Raw genomic sequence first — 8882 nt, 5'->3', positions numbered from 1 at the left:
CCTCTCGCCTCAGGCTGGGAGGCAGAACAACATGATCACCAGCACTAATTCTGCCTCTGGTACTGTTTTATTACACAGGGAAGTGAAGTGGACTTGAAGGCGCAACAATCCAGCCCCGTGGGCACAGCAGTGGAAATGGGTTGTTAGGAAACGAGCCGACGTGTAACCCTGACTGGGCTGTCACCTCCACCTGCAGACAACAGACAACAGTGCACGTCTTCATCCACCTGCAGACAACAGTGCACGTCTTCATCCACCTGCAGACCACAGACAACAGTGCACGTCTGCTGTTGTGGATGATGTTGAATGAAGCTGTGTGTGCAACACGGTCTTTATTTAAAAAATAAATAAAACTTCAGTAACAGCTCATAAACATCAGGCTCAGAGACTGGCTGCTGTTTAGGCAGGAGAGGAGTGGAAGGAGGAGTGGAGGAAAAAAGGAATGTGCTTTTAGTCTTGTGGTTCTCAACCACAGGGCCTCGGACGGAAAGAAGGAATGTGCTTTTAGTCCTGTGGTTCTCAACCACAGGGCCTCGGACCACTACCAGGCCATTGATAAACATGATTATTTCTCAGTTACAAACTTTTTTTTACCACATATGTAGAGTCTTTGTAGAGCTACTTTAAAAAAAGGAAAGGAAGTCACAGAGGAGACAGAAGAGTAGCCGTTAGCTTCAAAATAAAAGAAAATGATTTTTACAGTCTTAGCTCAAGTACAGCTTTGTTGACACAGGTCACTTGATCTTATTGGGATTTTTATTTTTTCCGTTTACCTGGAACCAAAGACTGGAGACGTCTGGGGCGTTTAAGAAAGTTTAAAAGATGAATTGTTTTCAGAGTGATGTATTGAAAACCTAGCCTTGACGTTCTTCCGCGTCGGACGCCAACAGCTGTTCATTTTTCACCCCCTGACTCCTCCGGAGCTAACTGTGTATTTTACTCAGCTGTTACAGACTGTGGTTCAGAATTCCATCCTCGATTTCTGACACTTTCAGGGCGTTTTGCCTGAAGTCCTCCAATAATTTCCAACCGTTAATACAAAGCTCTAAATCTGCAGTTCTTGACAACCTGGATGTCCACGGAAGGAAGCAGTGGAGAGAGGGGAAAAAAAACTTCCCAGAAGTCAGTGTGCCTCCGTCACCGGGCTTCTCATAAATCTAATCCAGCTCCTTCCCTCAAGGTTGTGTGGAGAGCGTATATATCTCCGGTCCAGAGCCATTACTCAGGATCATTCCCATGATGCTGCAGCAACATTTTTGCCTCGGTGGAGTGGAGTCAGTGGCCAAGAAGTCCAGCCAATATTAGTAATGCACCTTCCTGCCGTAGCCGGGCGGCTCGTTCTGTGCATCACAATGGCGGCGTGCACTCAGATTTATTGTGATTTATTCAAGCAACTCCTCACTTTTGTGGTTCGCCACTAAAACGCCAATAAACACGTTTCTTTATTTCTTCCTAGAGTGACTCATGAATATGTGAGTCGCTGAGGAAGTGAATGAGTGTGGAAGCAGTGAGCAGGAATAATCATGTGGGGGTGGAGGGAGGGGTGAGGGGGGAAGGTGATTGGGCGGAGGTTTTAGTATGAATTAATTTCCCCCTGAAACATTTTTCCAGCCAAAAACTCAACTCTTTTTTTTTTTTTGTTGCTCCGTCGTGTCTTCAAATGTCAACAGATTCCTAAAAAAAGCGTCCCCCGGTGGAGGGGGGGAGAGCAGCAGCAGTTGTAAAGAAGACCGATGGGTGGAGCAGATGGAGGCTGCTTTACGACCTGCTCCCGCACTCAATTTAAGTGTGTGTAAAATTGATGGCTGACCATAATTGACCTCTGTAGCCACCGCCGTACGGGAGGCTGCTCCCCCCGGGGTGAGGAAAGACAGAGGGGAGTCAGAGTTTTTCTTTCTCCGTCACACGGGGTACGTTTGATTTATGTAGCTCTGTGGCAGGTTGCCGTTTCTGTGTTTCAAGAAGTTTGACGTGTGTGTGTGTGTGTGTAAGGGGAAACACAAGAGGGGGTGAGCAGGGGGGAGGTGAGGAACAGGTAGGTCGAAGAGGTGAGTGTTAACACGGACGAAAAGAGGGGGAGACGGGAACGCTGAGTGACGAGGGTGGAGGAGAGGAACTCTCAGAAGAAAGGTACACAGTTAGTGTGGTGAAATGGGTGAGGTAGGGAGGGTGGAGGTGGAGGACACCCCCGCTACACTGGTAATGAAAAGTGCCTTGAGGGGGCGCCAGAGCAGTGGAGGGTAGGAGCCAAACAGAGAAAAAAACAAGATGAGAAGTAAAGGATAGATTTGTTGAAGTACTCTAAGAAGGTAGTACTACATGAGTGTGTTTCATGGAATGCCTAAAATACAGCCCTGAATCCTTCCAGAGCCTCACCATAGAAGTGATAAAATGATTTTTTTCTTTTTCAACATTGGTTATACTTGATATTTATCCAAAGTTGGAGCCGACGTCCTGCCTCAGTTTTTCCCACAGTACAAGTCAAATCCAGGTAACTGAAACCCCTCGGGTCGGCTCCTGTTCCGCGGCCAACTTTGTTCAGTCAGGAGGAGTTGAAGTGGAGCTGGCAGCGTGGAGAAGCCGAGCTCCGAACGCCTTCGCTGCTGCTTCAGATGAACAGATGGCGGGAGACTTCGCCTCCTCATAATCGCGGACGTCGGCGTCTGACAGGATCCTCCTGAGCCGAGCCGTAAACCAGGACAGGAGAAGACCGGGGTTCTGTGTCGGGGCTGCTCCCCGCATCCAAACTTTGTTCATTCCTCGTTGAGGGGGAGTCGTGTCCCTGCTGTCATCTGTTAATTATGAGGCTGTGGTGTCGTAGCTGCAGGAAGTGAAACACGTTCAAGGATTTTTACAGATTTCGCATTCCTGTTTTTGTTTACAGTCACAAAGAAGTGAAGTTTGTAGAAAAAAAGAAATGTTGATGAAGAAAAAAATTATCTGTTCAAACAGAAACTGTGGCGTCCTCAAAGTCAACATGGTATTTACATCACAAACACTGGACTGAGAGTGAGTGTGAGCGCCCTCTGCTGTTCTCCACCACAGAACATGCACACGATGATCAGCTCCAAATCTGGAAATATATGTGCTATATATGTATTCATCTGTCGCAGGTCATGGACGATCATGCTAAAAACGGCTAGTCGATCGGTAGATTCCGATCACTTGCCAGTCGATTGGTAGATTTCCGTCACCGACTGCACTATCGGAAGATTCCGATCAGTGATTGGTAGATTTCAGTCACCGACCGCACTATCGGAAGATTCCGATCAGTGATCGGACTATCGGTAGATTCTGATAAGTGATCGGACTATCGGAAGATTCCGATCAGTGATCGGACTATCGGTAGATTATGATAAGTGATCGGACCATCGGTAGATTACGATCAGTGATCGGACTATCGGTAGATTACGATCAGAGATCAGACTATCGGCAGATCATCGAAGGATCAAACAGTCGATTCCGATCACTGGACTTTCGATTCTGCCCCCCCACCTCCCAGTCTGAGGCCGGTTTCCAGGTTCAACCCTGAGGCCGGTGTGTGAATTCTGGAGGAGCTGCTTGTGGTCACGGAGAGCCTGTGCTCCTGTGTCTCCTCCGTCCGTTCTCGCCGTCATCTTCCAGCCTGAAGTGTCCTCCTGGACTCTGGTGCTCCACTCCAGGCCACTCCTCTGCACTCCAGAATAAATGTTACATTATTATTATTCACAGCCGCCCTCGGAGATCAAGCACCAAAGTGTCGGAACGATGGCACAGTTGAAGGTTGAAGATCAGCGTGGGCTGTTTTTCACTGGTGAAATAAACATGGCCGACTCACTGCCACCGCTTTAAATATTCATCAGTTTTTAGCATGTTTGCGTTCAGGAGGCTACAATTAAACAGCCGCGAGTCGCTGAGGTCACAGACGGTTCGTTAAGGTCTGCGCTCTGATGCAGCTCCGCAGTAAAACCAACGAGGAGGGGAGTACTACACAGACTACTCAGTGTTACTGCAGTAACAGTAACCACGGGAGACTGGAATCATCTAAAAACTGGACAAATACTTGGGTCAATAACTTAGAGGTGATGCAAAAGTGTAAAATGTGAGAAGGTGTAAAAAAAAAAAAAAAAATTCAAGAAAAAAAAACGCAAATTAACTGGACCAAAGCTGATGAACAGCTTCAGGTTAATCATATTTGAAAAATAAAAATATAAAATAAATACACTAAAATATCTAAAAATTAGCCTCACATTTTCAAGGCAGCCTTAACGCAGTAAACACAGCTAAAAGATTGCGGAGGCAAAGTCGGTATATATATATATATATATAAATAAAAAAACAACCTTAAGCTAATCCATAACTAGCTAATGATTTGAATAAAGCATGTGGCAGAAGTTGATTAAATGTAATTAAGTAAAAAAAAAGAAAAAAAGAAACAGCAGGAAGAGGGAGAAATGCTAATGTGAAAATAGCAGTGAATTCCATCTATTCCACAAACAGTTAGAGACAAGAATTCTTGTTGAATATTTTTCGTTAAAAGTGTTTTTTATTTTTTCTGCTCTTGAAGATTATTCCGTGAAGCTGTTCATTCACTGTCACTGATGGAATAATAAACTCCACTCATTATTACAAGGACTGTACCGAGTACTTACTCCCTGAGTACGTACTCTCACCGTATTTACATGGGAAACATAATTATCTTTTTATTTTTCCTCTCATCTTTCTGGCCATAACTTTCTTAATTAACGCAATTTAATTTAACAACAGGCAGAGATAAACGTGCAGCCAGAGTAAAATACAAGTTTATTACTCAAAGAAAAACCACAGCCCTGCACTTTCTCTCTCTCTCGCTCTCTCTCACTGTACTACTGTGTTTTGTTTTGTTTTGTTTATGACCAGCTCTGTGAGAATCACAGCACCTGTACCGAGCATCACCTCCGTCTCTTCGTCTCCGTGCAGATTCAGCGACTGCACTGTCAGCGTTGACATGTCCTCTGGCAGAGACACTCTCACGCAGCGTCACAGACGGTTGGTGTGTTTATTGGACAGAGTCGGCGGAGGAGAGATTCAAACCTGCGTCCTCCGTCAAGGACACGCAGCCTTTTGATTTAGAGCCGCTGGCAGGACGACAACCAGGAGCTGGCGGGTTTGAAAGATTTAAACACAGCAGAGAGAAAGTTGCTGCTGCAGCTGCCAGAACAGGATTACACAGAGACACAGGCGGCGACAGGAAGTGAAGGTCGAGTTAGATACAGGGTTCTGAGGTGGAACGATATCAAAATCCTCCCACAGAGAACCTGAGTTGGACTGAAGACCTCAGGGAATTTTGGTTCAAGCTTAAAGAACCCACGGTATTCCAGAAAATTCCAGGCAAGAAAACAATCAATCAATACGTTCAAATGAACTTTAGGGTCCATTACTGCCACCTACAGGGCTGGAATGTGTGCTTGTCTTCATCGAGTCTGTGGGTTGAAGCCAATACCAGTAGTCTTTGGGTGAGGGTGGGGTCATAACCTGGACAGTTTGCTCTTCCACAGGGTCAAATACTTTGTACCATGGAGACAAATAGTCATTCACACTAACATTCACACCTACTGTCTGTCTAGAGTGAACAGTTAAGAAACCTGTTTGTTTCTGGACAAACCTCTCACCCACAAGGAGAACATGCAGACTCCATACAGAGAGAGCACAGAGTTCTAGTGGGAATCGAACAGCTGACCTTCTTGCTGTAAGGCCAGTGCACTGACCACTGACCACTGTGTGACTATATTTTTTTGAATCTCATCTAAGAAACGACGTTCTTTTTCCTCTGAAGTTTTGGTGTAAATACTCTGTGGTTTTGCTTCTGATGGTAGAACATGTTTTCTTCGCAGTTTATTTTGGGTTTTTTTTCTTTGAGCAGAGGAAACAGTGGGTTGTTTATTTTGGGTTTTTTTTCTTTGAGTAGAGGAAACAGTGGCAGCTCTAACTGCCGTCTCACTCTTTTAAAATGATTTTGAAACCATTTTCAAGTGTTTAAAGTTTGATATAAACCCATTGCAGATCCACTCACCCGAGGCTGAGTCATTAAACTTTAATATCTGCTGCTAAAACCAGGCAAAGACCGGAGACATTGTTTTTCTTTCACCTCAGAACCAACTGTTCTTCAGCTCACGTCGTTGGTCAGAGGCAGGATTTGGTTCTGGTGCAGCTGGAAGTTGGAGATTCTGTCAATAAACCATTAGAATTCCAAATCTACACCTGAAAAAAAAAAAAGAAGACATTTACCAAGAGTGAGTCTGAAGTACGACCCAGGTTCACAGATGAACTACTGTCAAAGAAAACACATGCAAAAGGTTAATGCAGATATATTTGTTTTTACAAAAAGCTCACGTTTTTTCAATTTCTGATTTACTAAAAATGTTTTCAAAATTATTTTTTAATATTCTCCTGGGGACACCTCAGCTTGTTCTCGTGTGTCCTCCTGAAGACGTCGTCATCACTGGGATGAATATAAGTTGGAGCAGGAAAACAGCAGTGACACTGACACACTGTTGACTGACTGTTAACTGACTGTTGACTGACTGTTGACTGACTGTAGACTGACTGTAGACTGACTGTTGACTGACTGTTGACTGACTGTAGACTGACTGTAGACTGACTGTTGACTGACTGTTGACTGACTGTTGACTGACTGTTGACTGACTGTTGACTGACTGTTGACTGACTGTTGACTGACTGTTGACTGACTGTTGACTGACTGTTGACTGACTGTTGACTGACTGTTGACTGACTGTTGACTGACTGTTGACTGACTGTTGACTGACTGTTGACTGACTGTTGACTGACTGTTGACTGACTGTTGACTGACTGTTGACTGACTGTTGACTGACTGTTGACTGACTGTTGACTGACTGTTGACTGACTGTTGACTGACTGTTGACTGACTGTTGACTGACTGTTGACTGACTGTTGACTGACTGTTGACTGACTGTTGACTGACTGTTGACTGACTGTTGACTGACTGTTGACTGACTGTTGACTGACTGTTGACTGACTGTTGACTGACTGTTGACTGACTGTTGACTGACTGTTGACTGACTGTTGACTGACTGTTGACTGACTGTTGACTGACTGTTGACTGACTGTTGACTGACTGTTGACTGACTGTTGACTGACTGTTGACTGACTGTTGACTGACTGTTGACTGACTGTTGACTGACTGTTGACTGACTGTTGACTGACTGTTGACTGACTGTTGACTGACTGTTGACTGACTGTTGACTGACTGTTGACTGACTGTTGACTGACTGTTGACTGACTGTTGACTGACTGTTGACTGACTGTTGACTGACTGTTGACTGACTGTTGACTGACTGTTGACTGACTGTTGACTGACTGTTGACTGACTGTTGACTGACTGTTGACTGACTGTTGACTGACTGTTGACTGACTGTTGACTGACTGTTGACTGACTGTTGAACGGTGCAGTCTGGTCGTTTTTCTTCATCTGTCAGACTCTGAACTTTACAGACAAATAAAAATAGTTTTTATTTTCACATAATTCTCCAGACATCGACAGCCGGGGAGGAGGAGGTTCTGTGCCATCACTGGATATAAACTCAGGTCAAGATAAAGGTTATGGACTGATGACAAGGTTCTCACCTCAGACACGTGTCCCTCAGAGTTCCTGGTACCGACTGTTGGGGTCAAACTGGGGTCAACCTTCTACATCAATGCAGTGCAATTGTTTTTGGAGGGGGAAAAAAAATCATGTGACAAAAGTCCTCGAACAGAAGTTGTTGAAAGTAAATCTTGATTTCAGGTTTTAAAAGAAAAACTTTGATTGAGTTTAAGAAAATCAGTTTTAAATGAGGAGATTTAACACGGTCGTGTCCAGACTAAATGAAAAGGAATCGTCTCAGAGAAATAGGTTTCAGACTGAAGTACAGTAATGTACTTCAGTCTGGTACTACAACGTACTGTAAATACACAGTAAGATGACACTCACCCACACATTAGCCATTAGCCTCTAATTAACTTGTAGACTATGACAGTGAACGTCTCCTTCCTTCTATTTACAGCAGCTCTTCATAAACATTAACACCGCTCCCCACCCCCCACCCCCCCTCCCACCCCAGACTTAAACATAGTCTGGCGGTGGAAACACCTTCAGCGTGTGTGTGTGTGTGTGTGTGTGTCCTGCCAGATCTCATTGTTAGGCAGTGAGAAGGGAAATGTCATTGTTCAGTGCGGAGCCTGGAGGAGCCTTGTCACACACACTACACAGATCTGTGTTTGTTTGGCTTGTTCTGACAGCCACCATTCATCACCGCTGCCGGGCATGTGGACTCAAACACAGCCCACAGCTCAAACGCCAGGAACTTTCTTTTTTTTTTTTCTTTCTTATCTTCCAGGACGGATCCTATAGTCTGACTCCGTGGCCTTCTCTCCTTCACTTCTCTCCATCTTTACATTGTTGTTTTTCTCATTTCTGTTATCGTTTGTAGTCTCTCAGCTGCCGCCTTTTTCTTCCGTGTCTCTGTCGACTTTCAGTGACAGGAAGTGGAACAGAAACATCCAGGTGAACACTAAAAAAAATAAAAATTATGGGGGAACTTTTACCACATTACCACAGTGATTCCAACCTTCATTTACTTCTTGTTGATACATGTTTGGTTGCAGTAATAAACTGTAGTACCAGTTGTAGTGCTACATCATTGTACACCGCGGCCTTGGCCTTTGTCCGTGGACACGCCCCCCGCATTGTAAACCACAGCACTTGAAGATTCATCGCTCTGACTTTGAGGTCATTGTATAAAATAATTTCCGCTTCATTTTTGATATTTCTTCTGATGAAAATTACGACCTCCGGTTCACGTGAATTAAAAATCAATACTTTCTGCGTCAGTGGTGAAGGATTT

This window comes from Cynoglossus semilaevis, chromosome 7 (assembly GCF_000523025.1).
Source record: "Cynoglossus semilaevis isolate Cse_v1.0 chromosome 7, Cse_v1.0, whole genome shotgun sequence".
Lineage (NCBI taxonomy): Eukaryota > Metazoa > Chordata > Actinopteri > Pleuronectiformes > Cynoglossidae > Cynoglossus > Cynoglossus semilaevis.
The sequence above is the reverse complement of the archived record's forward strand: the minus strand, read 5'-3'. Positions refer to the sequence as shown.